A 15,925-nucleotide genomic window follows, 5' to 3' on the forward strand; every position below is an offset into this window, starting at 1 on the left:
GTTATAAAGCACTATGGAGATTGCAAGGAAATTTGAATTACATTTTCATATATCTACAGTGTCATATGACAGAATGAAAAATGTAAATAATATAGTTAGTTCTCAAAAAGATAACCATTAGAATCCATCTTATTTTATTAAGACATATCAATGTCAGTGGGAGCCAGCTTGTATTTTTTCAACATGCTAAATCATCATATGACTTTGTGTTGAAATGTCCATAGATGGTTTTAGCAATTCAGAATGTGACATGCCAATAATGCTTCTCTAATGCAATTCTTATTTCTTATTTAATTAATATTGTGTAGGGGTGTTAAGGTTTCATTATAATTGGACCCCTGAGGGGTGAGATTGTGGCTGCTCGGTGCTTTGTAAATCTCATAGTACCTGGTGTGTTAATAGGTACTTGAGGATGACATTTTATATGTCAATAGTAGCACACAAAGGTGTATATTAGTACACATGGAGAAAAGATCTTTGTAGGAATGATTGTAAAATTTGAAGATGTTTTTCATTCTATGACAATAATGTAGATCATCAAAAAGAGAAATCAATCAAGATAAAACAGGATTTTAATAAGAACCAAAGAGTTCGAGTTCAGAATAATAGATTGTTTTATTATAAAATAGTACAGCCCCACACTGCATGGTAAAAGTTTTATAGCAAATATATATATATATATATATATATATATATATATATATATATATATACCACTTGAAATAAGCAAAATGGCTAATACTTTGCATATTTACTTCAAATAGATTTCTTAAGAAATAAAACATTTCAGATACATTTAAGTTTCTTTTTCTTATATTCCTTGTTTATGCCTTCCTGGGAATAGCCATTAGCCTTAAGTTGCTGTATATAAGTCCAGCCCATGCTTTTTGGTAATTTTGCTATGCATGTTTGCAACTATTATCAATACATAATATCATTTTCCTCATTTACAATATAAATAAATCATATATCTCACTGATTATATCATTTTGACTTACTTCTACTCTATTGTTTTTATTTAGCATATGTGTTTTTTATTCTCTTCCTTTCCCCTGGCTTCACAGGTTTAAAGTTGTCTTTTCCTTCTCTGGCTCTATTTTTTGCTCTCCACACTAATTTGGAAGTTGCATCTTTGTATTGGTAAGGATCCAATATACAGGGCAATGTAGAAATGTCACACTTGAAAAGGTGATATTAAAGTGATTTTAACCAAAGGTTCATATGCAAAAATGTAGATAATCCTGTGGATCCTTCCACAGATTCCAACAGGCAAAGAGATGCTATTAGTATCCCTAGGTTTGAGTGTTAAGAGGAAGGAAGTCATTCCCAGGGATAGGCAAGTGCTGCAGGTATAAGACAGGCCCATTCAATAGGAGCTGTGGCCTTCAGTAGAGGAACACAGCTAGTGCCAAACCAAAAAAGTTGTAGGACAATACAGCCAAGCTTCTATAGTCCTTAAAGATCAGCCTCTACACAGGCATGGTGGGTAATCCTAGCAATTTAGGAGGCTGAGGCAGGAAGGCTATAACTTTGAGGCCAGCCTCAGCAATTTAGCAAGACCCCAAGCAACTTAGAGAGACCCTATGTCAAAATAAATAAATATGTAAAAGGCTGGGAATTTGACTCAATGGTTAAGCACCCTTGAGTACAATCACCAGTACAAAACAAAACCAAAAATAAAAAATAAATAAATAAATCTCTAGATACATGGAGCAGGCAGAGAAGGTTGGAGACTGGTTTGTTTGTTTTTCTTTATGGTACTGGGAATTGAACCCAGGGGTGCTCTAACACTGAGCTACATCCCAGCCCTTTTTATTTTTTATTTGGAGACAGGGTCTTGCTACATTGCTGAGGGTAGCCTCAAACATGTGATCTTCCTGCCTTAGACTCCTGAGTTGCTAGGATTACAGGTGTGCATTGAGCAAAAGGAAAATATCCACTAGAGGGAAATTTTTTTCTGGTCCTTTAATAGCTACCTTGAACATTTCTAGTCATGTGTTAATTGTCAGCATAGATATTTCAGTATCCAATGGTTGGTGGATCTTTGAGTTCCGTTTCATCAGGGTCATTCTTTTTTTACCTAAGATGGTTTGAATATGAGGGTAAGGCAGGGCAGGACAGGGAAGATTCCATATCTTTTCACTGGGCCTAGGAGATCACTTATTCTTCCCTAGATCTGCTTCTGTTAATAGACTTTAATAGACTTTTCTCAGGAAGCTCAGTTGTAGTTCCTTAGCCACACAGAGGCCTCAGGCTTATTTCAAGATCATATCCAGCATGCTTACTCTCTGGATTTGAGGTCGAGGCTGTTTTGTCACTAGGATTTCCCATTCTTGCTTGTAGACTTGGATATGTACTTTTTTAAAGCCACATGCATCTCATTCAGTATTTCTGTGCTAGAAACCAGTGGGGGTGTTCTGTGTGTCAGCTTACTTGACCATGATGACTAGAAGTTTACTATGGAATATTTGCAGCACAATAATTCTATGAAGAGTATGTATTTTTGGTTCTATTCTCATTTTTCATCTGTTTTCTCATTTTTTTTCATTTTCTTTGCTTGGGCTTTTTGATCTCTTTACCTTAGCTGGCTTATTTTCCTCTCTCTCCCTTTCTTTATATTTGATTCAGATGATTATTTTGCACATTGGAAAAAAGTGGAAAGCTTCCATTTTGCTTATTATGGTTTCAACTCTATTTTAAGCTTTACATTTTCTAGTTGTCTCCAAAATCATATTTCATTCTTTGTTATCTCTACTCATTGGATGTCTCCCCTACACTGTGCAAGTTCTTCAATTAGTCACATTTCACCATCTCTCCCTATGCTTATGCCCAGATCTTGTCACTTGCTGATTTCATTTGCTCCTCAGCTTGCAGCATTTGGGTAGTTGCCTGGAGACAACTTCTGGGCATTTTTTTTTTCTCTAGTTATGCAGGATGGCAAAACTGAAGCACTAAATAAAACAACTATAAGGTTATTTTTTGTGGATATAATTTTTACTCCAATACACAGTTAATTTTTCTCAATTTCTGGGAGAAAATAAAGATCTTATATTGGGACAAAAAGTAAATCGGAAAATATAAATCGTAAATATATACTGATCTGTCTGTACCTTTTTTTCATTTGATATATCAACCTGGGAAATTTGTATGATATTGCAAATTTAACAATAGGAGAGAATCACTAGTTAGGTCTCATTGATTATATAGAACAGTCTTTTGAAGAACATTTTAAAAACTGAGGTTTCTGCATTCAGATTGATAAGAAAAACCCATTTCTTCTACAGCTCCAATTCTCTTTCTGAAAAGTGTTTTCTTCCTTTTTGTTTTTATTTTTGTTTTCCCAACATCATAAGTATTTTAGTCACAGCACTATATGTTAAGAGTTTAAGCAAACATTTCAAGACTTATAAAAACAGCACCTCTCTGTTCAAATCGCTTAGCCCTGCTTGTCACAGGAAATCCTGTTCCAAATCTTTTCCCCCTTTTTTTCTGAATTTTACTTCCACATAACATATATACATATTCTGTCTGTACTTGACTTTTCTCCAATTTTAGATAGTAGTTGTGTTTCCTACTATAGAAAGTATAGATTTAGCACTCCTAAACATCTTCAACATACTCTTAGTAGCCTTTTCCTCAGCATCCTAACATTAACTGAATTTTTGGTTTATTAGTCAATGTCTTTATAAGAATTTTTTACAAAAGATCCATACCCATATATCATATCTGCTATGATGCCTTTTGGGCTACATTGATAATTGTCTTCATTTTTTACTTGTTTCCTCTTCAATATAAAGTCATTAAATCTCTTAATCTCTTCTAAATACCTATAGAATATTTATTCAAATATTTATTCAAGCACATGAAGAATTTTAACAGATTCATTTATTCCTTGTGTCGCTTCTGTCCTGTCCCCCCCCCCCCCCCCGCCCTGTGGTCTACAGTATTATGGAATCTCATTATTTCCCTTTACCCCTGTCTTAAATCCCTTTACAATTCTCCTGAGTTGGATTCCTTGTAGTTATTTCCTTTTGAGTTGATGGGTATCTTCTGAGAAGAACGCCAGATAAATTACTAACAGTATATGAGGAATTCCAGTGATCCAGGAAAAAAAAAATACTGATTTTCAAAACTAACACAGCATCCCTTCTCTCACAGCTCATTGATAAACATAAGACCAGGCCAGAGATAAAATAACCACACAAGAGTCTGAATACTAATTGTGGTTCTCTGATGGCTACTGATGTAACACTTCAGATGTTAGTGAATGAAGGCCCAGTGCATTTTCTAGCATTTCATTAACATCACTTCTGTTTTTTTTTTTCTCATTCCTTTTGTCCCTTTTCTTTATTATGCTGTCATTTTTCTGGGTATTCTGGAGGAGTGGTGATAAATGTGTATGTTTAATATATGTTTTTAGCCAGATCTTTGCTTCCCATATTTTTATCCCCTTTAACTACCCTGCTAATTCAACTGCATTTATTTGAAACACATATATTAAGATGATACAGATAACTACATCAACAAATAACTATGACTGATTCTCACTAGATTACTACTCTTAGTGATCTTTTTTCTAGAATAATTGTATGGTTATACTATGACAAAGAAATAATCTTTGCTAAATTTACATGTTCAATAAATTTTAAAATCTTAAAATATTATAATGTTGGGGGCCTTAGAAGCCTGGAGTGAAATGAGATTTCTTCTTTTGATTTTATTTTCTGTAGACAACAAAATGAAGACCATTATTGGTAAGATGAACCCCAGTGAGGTGGAACTGGACTCAGGGGAAAATTAGACCTTCAAGTTCCTTATATATGACCTGATATGAGCTTTATCTGTAGGGAGATAGTGGAATATTAGTGAAAAGAGCAAGAAGTTTGGCTTTAGATTACCCAGATTTGAATTTTAGCTTTTGGCCTATGTCTCATATTAGCAATCTGACTTTAAACATTTCACCTGATTCTAAATTCCTTGCACCTAAAATTGAGAAAACTAAGCATACATAAGTCATGTGCTTTCTGGCTTGATTAAATGAAATGTTACACGTGAGAATACCACCCAAGGGATAATATTTTGGGAAAACTTCAGAAATACAGTAATTTATTCCAAGGAAATACTAAGACATTTAGATATTTTTGTAGTAGGATGGTTATTAGAAAGTTTATAATGGGGGCTGGGGTTGTGGCTCACTGGCAGAGTGCTTGCCTGGAATGTGTGAGGCACTGGGTTCAATCCTTAGCACCACATAAAAATAAATAAAATAAAGGTATTGTGTCCAGCTACATCTAAAAAATAATTAAAAAAACAAAGAAAGTTTATAATGGTAAGTTTAAATGGGAAAACACCAAAATATTCATTAATGAGAAGTCAATCAGATAAATTAAGATCTAGTCATACAACAAAGTACTGTGCTGATTTTAAAAAATAATAAGGGATATTTGTTCTCTCAAGCACATAACATAGTGGTTAAAAGTAAGAACTATGGTCCAACTATCTAATGCATTCTTCTAAGCCACCTACTAATACATAACCTTGGGCAAGCCACTTAACCTCTCTGTGCTTAAGTTTCCTCTTTTATAAAATATGGACAATAGGACTGGCCAGTCCTTTGGTAAAGCAATATAATATTGATTGTCATATAGTAACTACTATGTCAAGGGTTTTCTGTCATTTATTGAACTTTAATTTTCAGATAAGAACCATATATGTTGTAGCATTTTCAGAAATGCTTTGGCCATTTGGTATGATTGAATTTTTAAAAAATTGTGTTGTATTTCATACCATATTCAATAAGGCACTGGCCTCTGACAAGGGACAGACAAAAGGAAACATGTCCTGGGAGCATTAAATGGCTCCAAGAAACTACTGAGTTCATAAACATTTTCTTAGAGCAGATGTTCAGTTACACATCTGACCTTTGGGAACAGAAAAATATGAATTTATGCAGAAGGCACATTGCCAACCTAGAAATTATCCCTAAATAAATTCATAGGTAAGTTAATTGATTTTATATTAACATAATGAAATATGGGAACATATAAAATATACTGCAGTGTTCCAACTCAGCTACCAAAGAATAGACAAATGTCTGTTTATTTCTATGTTCTTGGAAGGGTCATTTAATGGCCATTGTCTTTGTACTTGTTGGGCCTATGACCTGTAAATGTTCTAGATGCACAATGACACTGTTTTGTTTCCTTTAAGGCCCAGGTTAATGGTTTTTCAAAAATACTACCAGGTTTTATGTTCACAGCAACCAACAGTGCTGTGAATTAATTAGTATGGTTATTGTTTTCCTTTTTTATAGGTAAGAAAATGATGCTACTGTCAAAAGAATCCCTTGTAATTGATTAATACAACCTAATAAATAAAAAAGTTGAAGTCTAAGTAAAAGTCTAAGTAAAACTAAGACTTCAATGCTGATTAGTTGAATTTGAGTCCAGTGGTCTTTGTGCTATAGTTTATTTATTCATTTGTTCAGTTAGTACAATCAATTTTGTGAAGAACTATTCTCAGTGGGACCCAAAGAAATAGAAAGTCATTCTTACCTCTCATTTTCTGTTAATTTGAGGATACACAATGCAAAATGGCTAAAAGACAATAACATATGTAACAATGGAAATAGTTATTTTGAGCTTGTGTTCATCCATGAAGACCTAATGGAGGAAAGAGAGCTTATGCTGTCCTAGAAGTATTCATGAGCTTTGGGCTAATTGTGAAAAACTTGAGATAAGGTGGCAAATAGCAGGAGCAGTAGCAAAGGTCTGGAGCACATAATTAACTTGTCCCCTGTTGAGAGGGACAGGAGGAGTGGAAGCAAGAATTGATTAGAGGATTTATGGATTAGAAAGATGAGGTTCATGATGTGCAGCTTCATAGGTCAGGCTAAGGCATTTGGCTATGACTTGCTAAGCAACAGGGAGTCACCAAAAGATATTTGGCAGAGAAATGAAGTGAGAAAAGGTATTGGGAGATCAGGTTGGCAGCAGTGTAAGATCAATTGGAGAAAAAAATGTAAAATAAGAGCGGAGAGGGAGGTACTTATATCGGGGAAATTGATACTCTATTTGTAACTGTACTGAAGATGAGGAATAACTCTGAATTTCAAGACTGTACATGTATTGGGTTAAATAGCAAACAGGCTCAGAGAAAACTAATGTGATAGAAAATTTACATTTATTTAGTTGAGTCAAAAGGTCTCTATACTTAAATTACAGATAAGACACTAAGGGAACTCCCCTGTTTAAATACTTCTTCCAATTCTGGGATATGTGTAGGTAATGTGTAGCAATGAGAGATGCAAATAGGAGGGATTCTGAGCAGAACTGCAATGGAAGAAAAGGAATCAGAGCTAGACAAAGAGAAGAGAATACACTTTAATTTTCTCATTGCCTCATGTAATGGTGCTCAATATTTAACACATAATCCACAGTGTAGTTACCCTTGTACTGTCATTAATGATGATAATAATGATGATTTCCATTTATATACTTATGCATTGCTTATTTTATGGTTATATTCTATGCTAAGTATAATTTACATTTCACTGCATCCTCTCCTGATTCAATGCCCAGATTAAATATTATAGGTAAATATTTCTCCTTAAAAGAAGAGAATCCAAAGAGAAACTAGTTTTTTGGCCCATAATGAGGGAATCTTGGAGACAAGGGATGACACCAGCAATGTAGGAAGGGCAAAGCCTTCCAAACAAGGACCAGCAAGCCTGTATAACTGTTTGGACATGATGATCCTGAGGATGGAGCCATACAGATAAAAGTTCAACAGAAAGCCTTGTGGACCTGGAGAATGGTGGTGCCCTTCCAGCAATAGCAATGACTGGTTGGAAGACATATTTTGGAGGTCAAACATATAAGCTTCATGTTTGCAAGCTTAGATTTGAATTGCAGGTGAAATACCCAAGTAGAAGTGGCCTGAAGGAAGCCAATGTGTGAACTTAGAACTCATTTAAGTGGTAATAAAAGAGAACAATTTAAGAGATGCCAGTATAAGTTTAGTGGAAGCTTTTGAGGGTGAATAAAATTGAGACATGAAGAGCAGAAGATTTGGATTTAATGCTCATTCTATAAAGAAAGAGAAATAGAAGACATAGAGGAGTAACTGTAGATGTGGACAAGAGGGAAGGTTCCTTACTGCTTTCAACAAAAATACAGGATGCCCAATTATATTTGAATTTCAGATAAACAATGGGAACATTATTAGTGTTGTAAGTATGTCCCAAGTATTGTGTTGAACTTATTCTGAAAAAAAAATCAACTGTTTATCTGAAATTTGAATTTAACTATTTAATTGGGCCTTCTGTATTTTATGAGACAAATCATATAATTGTAATATAATAATAATATCAAAAGCTATGGACATGTGAAAGAGCGACAGGAAACATTTGTTCAATAGTCTTTTCCTATATTTCAAAGATTAGTTTTTCCAGTAGTTTGTTTTGAAAGAGAAATGTAATGAAAAATGTGGTTTTTATCCTGTGTTTTGGAAGAGTCAGGAATAGAATAGTCATCAAAGGAAACTTTGAACAGCTAAACCTAAAACTTTCTTGTAAGTAGTTTTTACTTTATTGATTATAGAGCTCTGTCAGAATGCATACATACTTTTTGGTAGTGTAAAATTGATATTCTGGAATATATTTTATTTCATAAAAATACCATTTAAGGGCTGGTGTTGTAGCTCAGAGGTAGAAGTGCTTGCCTAGCATGCATGAGGCACTGGGTTCAATCCTTAGCACACATAAAAATAAAATAAACATATGTGTCCAACTATAACTAAAAATAAATATTAAAAAATACCATTTAAATTGGTTGCATTACTTATTCTAAGTAAAACTGTGTTTGTAAAAAATATAATAACAAGTCAGCAATTCTAACCATCAGAGTCTACAACAGTTCAAGGACTGGAAGATTATTTAATTACAATTTTGAAATTTTGATTCCAAAGAATTTTTTCATTGTGTTTTGTCATTGAAAGTTGATATATTAGATTCATATTTAGTAGTGAATTTCCTTTACTTCCAGTACCATAATTCACCAGATCAGTCACACTATAAAATGACAAGTAAAAGAATTCCAAGGACTTTATGTTGATTTTTGATCATTATTTAGGCTGAATGACCAAATAACATTATTATCAAATTGTTTCTACCTTTGTTTTAAATTAGTTCTTGCCTCATTACTATAGCCACAATTAATAAGATGATAAACATTATTCTTGATAATCCATGAAAAAAGTTCATAAGCTTATCATTAAGAAATTTATAGATGGAAAATTTTTGCTTTCATGGGACAGATAAGCATGTTAAACTGTCCATAAATAATGTCTGATATGGAGTATATTCTGGAACTTAGGACAAAACATTTGTAAATGAAAATATGTAGCTAGACTTTATTTATTTATTTTTTGGTCTCCCTTCCTTTCTTCCTTCTTTTTTACTAGGGAATGAACCCAGGGGTGCTTTATCACTGTGTTATATCCCCAGCTCTTTATTTATTTATTTATTTTTTAATGTTTGAGTCAGGGTCTTGCTACATTGCAGAGGCTGACCTTTGAAATGCTCTTCTCCTGCCTCAGCCTCCTGAATCACTGGGATTACAGGTGTGTGGCACCATATCTTGAGACTTTATCTATTTGTAAAATAGAAATACTTTATATTAAAAAATACTGTTTCACAGAAATCAAAACTCACAAAGTGTTTGGAAACACACTTGTGGCAACCAAATTTCCCAAGTGAAGGAAACATATCTGGAATAATCTTAACATCGTTTTTTAAAAACATTTTTTTAGTTGCAGGTGGATACAATACCTTTATTTTATTTCTTATTTCTTATTTTTTTAATATTTAATTTTTTAGTTGTAGATGGGCACAATATCTTTATTTTATTTTTATGTGGTGCTGAGGATAGAACCCAGGGCCTTGTACATGCTAAGCGAGCGCTCTACCACTGAGCCACAACCTCAGCCCTTTATTTTATTTTTTATTGTTGCTAAGGATCAAACCCAGTGCCTTCCACATGTGAGATGACCACTCTACCACTGAGCTACAACCTCAGCCCTAATCTTAACATCTTTTAGAGAGGAGTCATTTGAATGATAGAAAGGGCTTACCTGTTTTTTTTTTCTATTTTAATTGTTTACTTAAGTAGTGTATTTTGCATATTTTAGCCAGCATTTTCTTATCTGTAAAATAGTAATAATAACATTTATCTCCCTCACAATTCTGTTAAGATGAAATGAAATAATTAATATAAAAGTATGCAACGTTGTGTTAGCTATATAAAATGAATTCATTAGATAGCAGTCAATATTATTACTATTTCTATTTTTATTTTAAACTTATTACTTTTAATTAATTCAAAGTCAAGGCTATGGAAAGTCACATAGAGAGTATGAAAAAAAACAGCAATAAAATAGAAGAGCAGGGCCTGGGCTATAGCTTAGTGGCAGAGCACTTGCCTAGCATGTGTGAGGCACTGGGTTTGATCCTCAGCTCCACATAAAAATAAAACAAATAAAATAAAAACATTCTAAAAAGTAGCAAAGCAAAGTAGGAAAGACTTTAAGAATATATTTCTTCTAAAACACATTTAATGTATAAAAGAAAAAATAGAAAATATCTTTTTTGCATGAAGTCAAAGGACTTCAATGAAATGAGTAGCAATAAAAGAAAAACTTTGTGAACCAAAATAATATTCATTATTAATAGGAGAAGTAAAAATATAAGTAGATTTTGCATAAATTGTATTTAACCATATACCTGAGACAATGTAAAATCGGTAATAATGATTTTAATATTAAAATATTTTAATAATAATTATAAAATTAATTTATAAAAATAAATATTGCCATATATTGATTAAAACCTTAACACATTATAAAACATCAATTGTTGGAATGTCCTATAAATTAATATCAGGTCACACATAGTATCTACTCAACATGGAAATGTCCCTGCATTTCATGAAAAGTGTATCTATATTTACTAACAATTATTCTGACCTATGTCATTTTCACTAATATTTTTAAGTAATTATAGCTCATTTCCCTAACTTTCTCCATTGTTCTGATATATTCAAGTATTCAAGAAATGTTTTGAATATCTCCCATGTATCTTGTACTAAACTCAATTGTGGGCAAGATATGCATTTTGTAGCCTCTTCAAACTTATAGTCCCATGGGTACAGAGAGTCATTGAAGAAATAATCCTAAAAAATGCATGTGAAAGAGTAGCTGAGACAAATGCAACAACAGATGGTTGTGATCATTGGGGAGAGAATTTCCTGAAGAAGAGATGATGGATCTGATGTACAAAGTATAATTAGGTCATAGGAATGGGATGACTTCCCAGAGCAAGGGGCAGAATATGTAGAGCTCTGTGATGAGAGAAAACATAGTGACTTAAAGAATGCCAGTGAGGTGGGAACATAGAGAACAGGGAGGGTTTGGTGCAACAAAGAAGGTAGGTAGGTACAGACCATACTGAATATAAAAAGTAGTTTTGTTTTTTCTTAACCTAATGGTAAAGAGAAGTCATTGAAAAGTTTTCAGGAAAGGAATAATGTAATATGTTTTGTATTTTCCTTTAAGAAAAGGTCATCCTAGGTGTAGGAAGAGGATGGATTGGAGAGGAACCATAGTGGATGCCAGCAATGCTATTTGGAAGAAGAGTGTGACTGAGCTATTGTGGCAGCTTTGACTATAGCAGCAGTGGTGGAGATGAGTAGAAGTGTGAAAATTCCATTTGGAAATGACATAAATAGTAACTGGTGATCATTGAATATGCCAATGAGAAATGTAAAAGCCAAACTGGCAAGTTCTGGAAGTCTGACTTGTTAAACAGGGTGAACAGAGGAGCCCTTAACTGAGACAGGGTACAATGGAAACACATGAATCTTTGGGTTGGAATTTTCTGAGCTCAATAATAGTTGTATTGATTCTGAGGTGTCTTTGAGAAATAGAGGAAGAGATTTCAATTAAAAAAATTTAAATTCAGAGTTGATGTTTAGGGAGCAGATCTCTGCAGGACACGAAACACTGGATACCATCTTTATATAGGTGTTAATTCAAGCCATGGGTGTAGGTGACTTCATCTTGGAAGAGGGAAACAAAACCAAGTCCTGTTGTACTCCAATATTTAATAACCATGTAGAGACCATTGCATCTTGAGCAAAAATGGAGAAAAAATAGAAAGGAAAGGCAAAAAAAGAGAAGTTGTCATTTTAGCCAAGAGAACAGAATATTTCAAAAAGAAGTGGAGTGGCTAATGTTATGAAATGTTATTGCAGTATAGTAACATGACAAATATAAAGTGTCCATTGGTCTTTAGCAATATGGAGGTCATCAGCTATTTGAGTTGTCATGTTGCTGAAAGCCTGCTTGAGTGAATAGGGACCAAATGAGATTTGAGAAAATGTAGACAGATCATAACTACAGAAGCCTGCTTTAAGAGATTGATAAATAAAAGAGAAGAGAAAGGAAAATAGCCAGAAATATGGGGTTTGGTAAGATGTTTTAAATTTTTTTAATAGTAGAGGCTTAAGCATGATTAAATATTGTAGGAGGTTCTATATGAAAAGAGGAGATTGAAGGTCCAAAACACAGAAAAGATAATTGCTAGTGTAAGGTGGAGGTTCTGAAAAGAGTGAGACCCTAGTGTAGGTGGAATATTGTACATAGACAAGGGAAGAAGTGAGTCCTCTAATGTTCAAGGTGGCTTGTGTTTTCTAAGTGACATAGGAAGTCAGGTCATCTGGAAGAGGGAGACGGGTATTTGGCAGAGGAGTTGATATGTCAAGTAGCTTGAAGGATGTTTGTAATAGGCATTTGTGGAAAGTGAGAATGTCAAGTAAAGGGATATTGTTGGGTAGATGGAAAGTGTTGAGGGCCCATTTGTAGTTGATATTTATCAACTTACCACAGAACCACTTCCTATTTTTGCTTGTGATATTGTGCCCTATATTATACTTTTCCACCAAGGGTCTCACCTTTAGCCTAAAATGCTTTTATTATGGGAATTATTTATGTCTGTAGTTCTAGTTGGGGTGATTTCCCAGATGTTAAGGGTTAGTACATTCTGCCGTAGTATAACAGGAAGGAAATCATTGCTCAGAGTTCCAAAGTCTATTTTAGTTCTACCTACTAGAGGTTACCAAATCAGTGCTGACTATATTTACATACTAACCCTGTCAGGAGCTAGGAGAAAGAAATGAAATTAACCTGCATATTTCTGGAGTGCAGGTTTGGGGAAACTTTTCTGACAAATAATAAAAAGCAGAAATATATTGTGAAAGAAGAAGAAGAGGCTTCTTGAAATTTCAAATCAGAAAATCCTAAAAATGAAGGAGTGAGAGATTCAAATATGGTAGTTGGCATGTGTTCTCTTGATCTATCATTCAGAAGGAGTTTTCCATTTCTCTTCTGGTTTTCACTCATTCCTAGGGGCATAATCTCTGCTCCTTCCCCCACTCAACTCTTATCAGTGCTTTGGGAGTGCCAGCCAACGTTAAAATACCTGCTTATAAGGGTTTTCCATGATGAATGTCATTAAATACCTTACCTTCAAATATTATACTACAAAAGCATACGTGGTAAGATTTGATGTTAAGTGTGTGGCTTTTGACAACTTACTTTCTAGGTCATAAGTCTTAAGAGGTAGAAAGATAGGTTTAAGAAGCCCTGCATAAAGGGAATCCTTTCTCAAGAGCACACAGATCATATGCAGGTTATATTTACTAATTTAAAAAATCATTTTTATTTTATTACTGTGATAAATTGTCCATACTATGTTTTTCCTGTGCATCTGTAAATTGGCAATGGGCATAGAATTGTTCTGATTCTCTCACAGCTATGCAAGTTGCTCATAAGATAACAGATAATAAACTATAAAATAGAAAATAAATAAGAGTATTTACTATTTTATAATTCAAAATTTCTTTCATCTCACAGATATTTTATGCCCTTGGCTTTTAAGGCAACTATGAGTTGAGTTTTTTATCAGTCAGTCTGTAGTTATTCTGGAAAGAATTGCTTCTTAAACCCAGTTATGTCCTAAGTTCTTACCGTGCAATAGCCACTCTGTGCTATGTGCTGGGAATTCAGTTTTGAATATAATGAATATGGTCCCTGTCCTGATGAAGGTTATACTCAGTCCATGTAAGTACCTCCCTCCCCAACTCTTCCAAACCATTTACGTTTCTGTGTTCTAATTTCTAATAGCAACAGTGTTGTAAACCTTATAAGTTTTGGGCTCCTATGTTTACTTGACTGTAAAGTTCATTAGTATCATTTTTAGTATATGTATCAGTGTTACTGATATATTCATAATTCTCATTCCTTATGATGGCTAATGTGGAACAACTTAATGTTATTATTTAAAGTAATGATTTTATGCTGTTATGAGACAAATTAATGGGTAAGGTATAGTTACCATTTGCATATTGGTTTAAAATTTTGAAAGGAGGATTGGTTTATTTGCTTAAACTTAGTAGCATTGATGGAATATGGAGTTTGATTTGAATTAGTGTATACAAATTTCTTGATTTTTATTTACTTTATATTCCATAATACCTGGTTTTAGAACATCAACATAGTAGTTGCTAGGTAACCACATCCTTCCTTTGGCCCTAAGATTTTATTTTAAGGTATATAAAAGTATTTGCAAGCATTTCATTTAGATATTCTTCCTGTTTTGCCAACAAAATTCATTATTTTTTCTTCTATAACTAGTGTACACAAGTGGAGAGTTGAAGTGACCATTACTTTCAAAGTAAAAGCAGAAATGTTGATATAAATTAGTCACTTGGATGAACTTATTTATCAAATTCACCAATTAATTGCTAGAGTTTCTACTTCACTGCCTGGCCATACTCAGGGCAGAATTCAAGCTTACTAGTAGCATATTGATATGACAGTCTTATGCAATTTGGCAAATTTCTTCTTTTGGGATAACTGTCAAATGAAGGCACACACACATACACAGTTTTAACAAGTGTATTTAGATGTATATCCAGGGGTGCTCTGACTTTGATTATTTAGAAGAATTCTCTCAATAATTTTTCCTATAAATGCTAGGGAAAAGCATAATGGAGGAAAAACTTGGGGGATATCTGTATTTTTAGTTGGTGCATCATTCTGGCTCTAATTTTTGGACTCCAATCTTTTAAGCACTGGGGAAATAATCAGAGTTGTGTCTTCCAGGAACTTGAAATCCATTGAGAAAATTGCATGTGTGTTAAATGGATAATTGCAGGGGTGGGATTACTACTATAGTAGAGTTCTATGTTCTCTGAGTCTATAGGTAATACCAGGCAAATCTACTTGGTCAGGAAAAAGACAGAAGGTTTTAGGCAGCAGAGTGTAGTGAAAATAAATGGGGCACACAGAAGACTAATCAAATGTGAATAAGCCCATATCTTTCAACAAATACATTGATATCCTCTAAAAAGTTCAAAATCAATATTTACTTAAACATATGCTTTTGAATATATTCATACACATGGACAGGGATCGATTGATTGATGGAACACTGAGCTTAAAGATGTTTCTATAAATGAAAACAAAAATTAAACCTCATGCAGTGACTATAAGCTACAATGTAGGGATTTGCTTACCAGAAAGTATGTGGGTGTGTGTGGGGCAGGGTGGCCAGAGCGCTAGGAACTGATAGAGCTAGTATGTTTACCAAAAGACATGCCCCCAAACTACAAATTGCTCTAATTACCGTTTACAGTGGACTGGCTAAATTGTAGTACAGTGTCACAATACAATGAGAAGTGCTGCAATCCAACTGCATATAACCCCACAGAGGAATCTCAGAAATAGAATGTTGAGAGAAAGTTTCAGACCCAATAAAATGAATGTACTGTATGATTATGTTCACATGAAGCTCACAAATAGACAAAAT

Source organism: Marmota flaviventris, chromosome X (genome assembly GCF_047511675.1).
Source record: "Marmota flaviventris isolate mMarFla1 chromosome X, mMarFla1.hap1, whole genome shotgun sequence".
Lineage (NCBI taxonomy): Eukaryota > Metazoa > Chordata > Mammalia > Rodentia > Sciuridae > Marmota > Marmota flaviventris.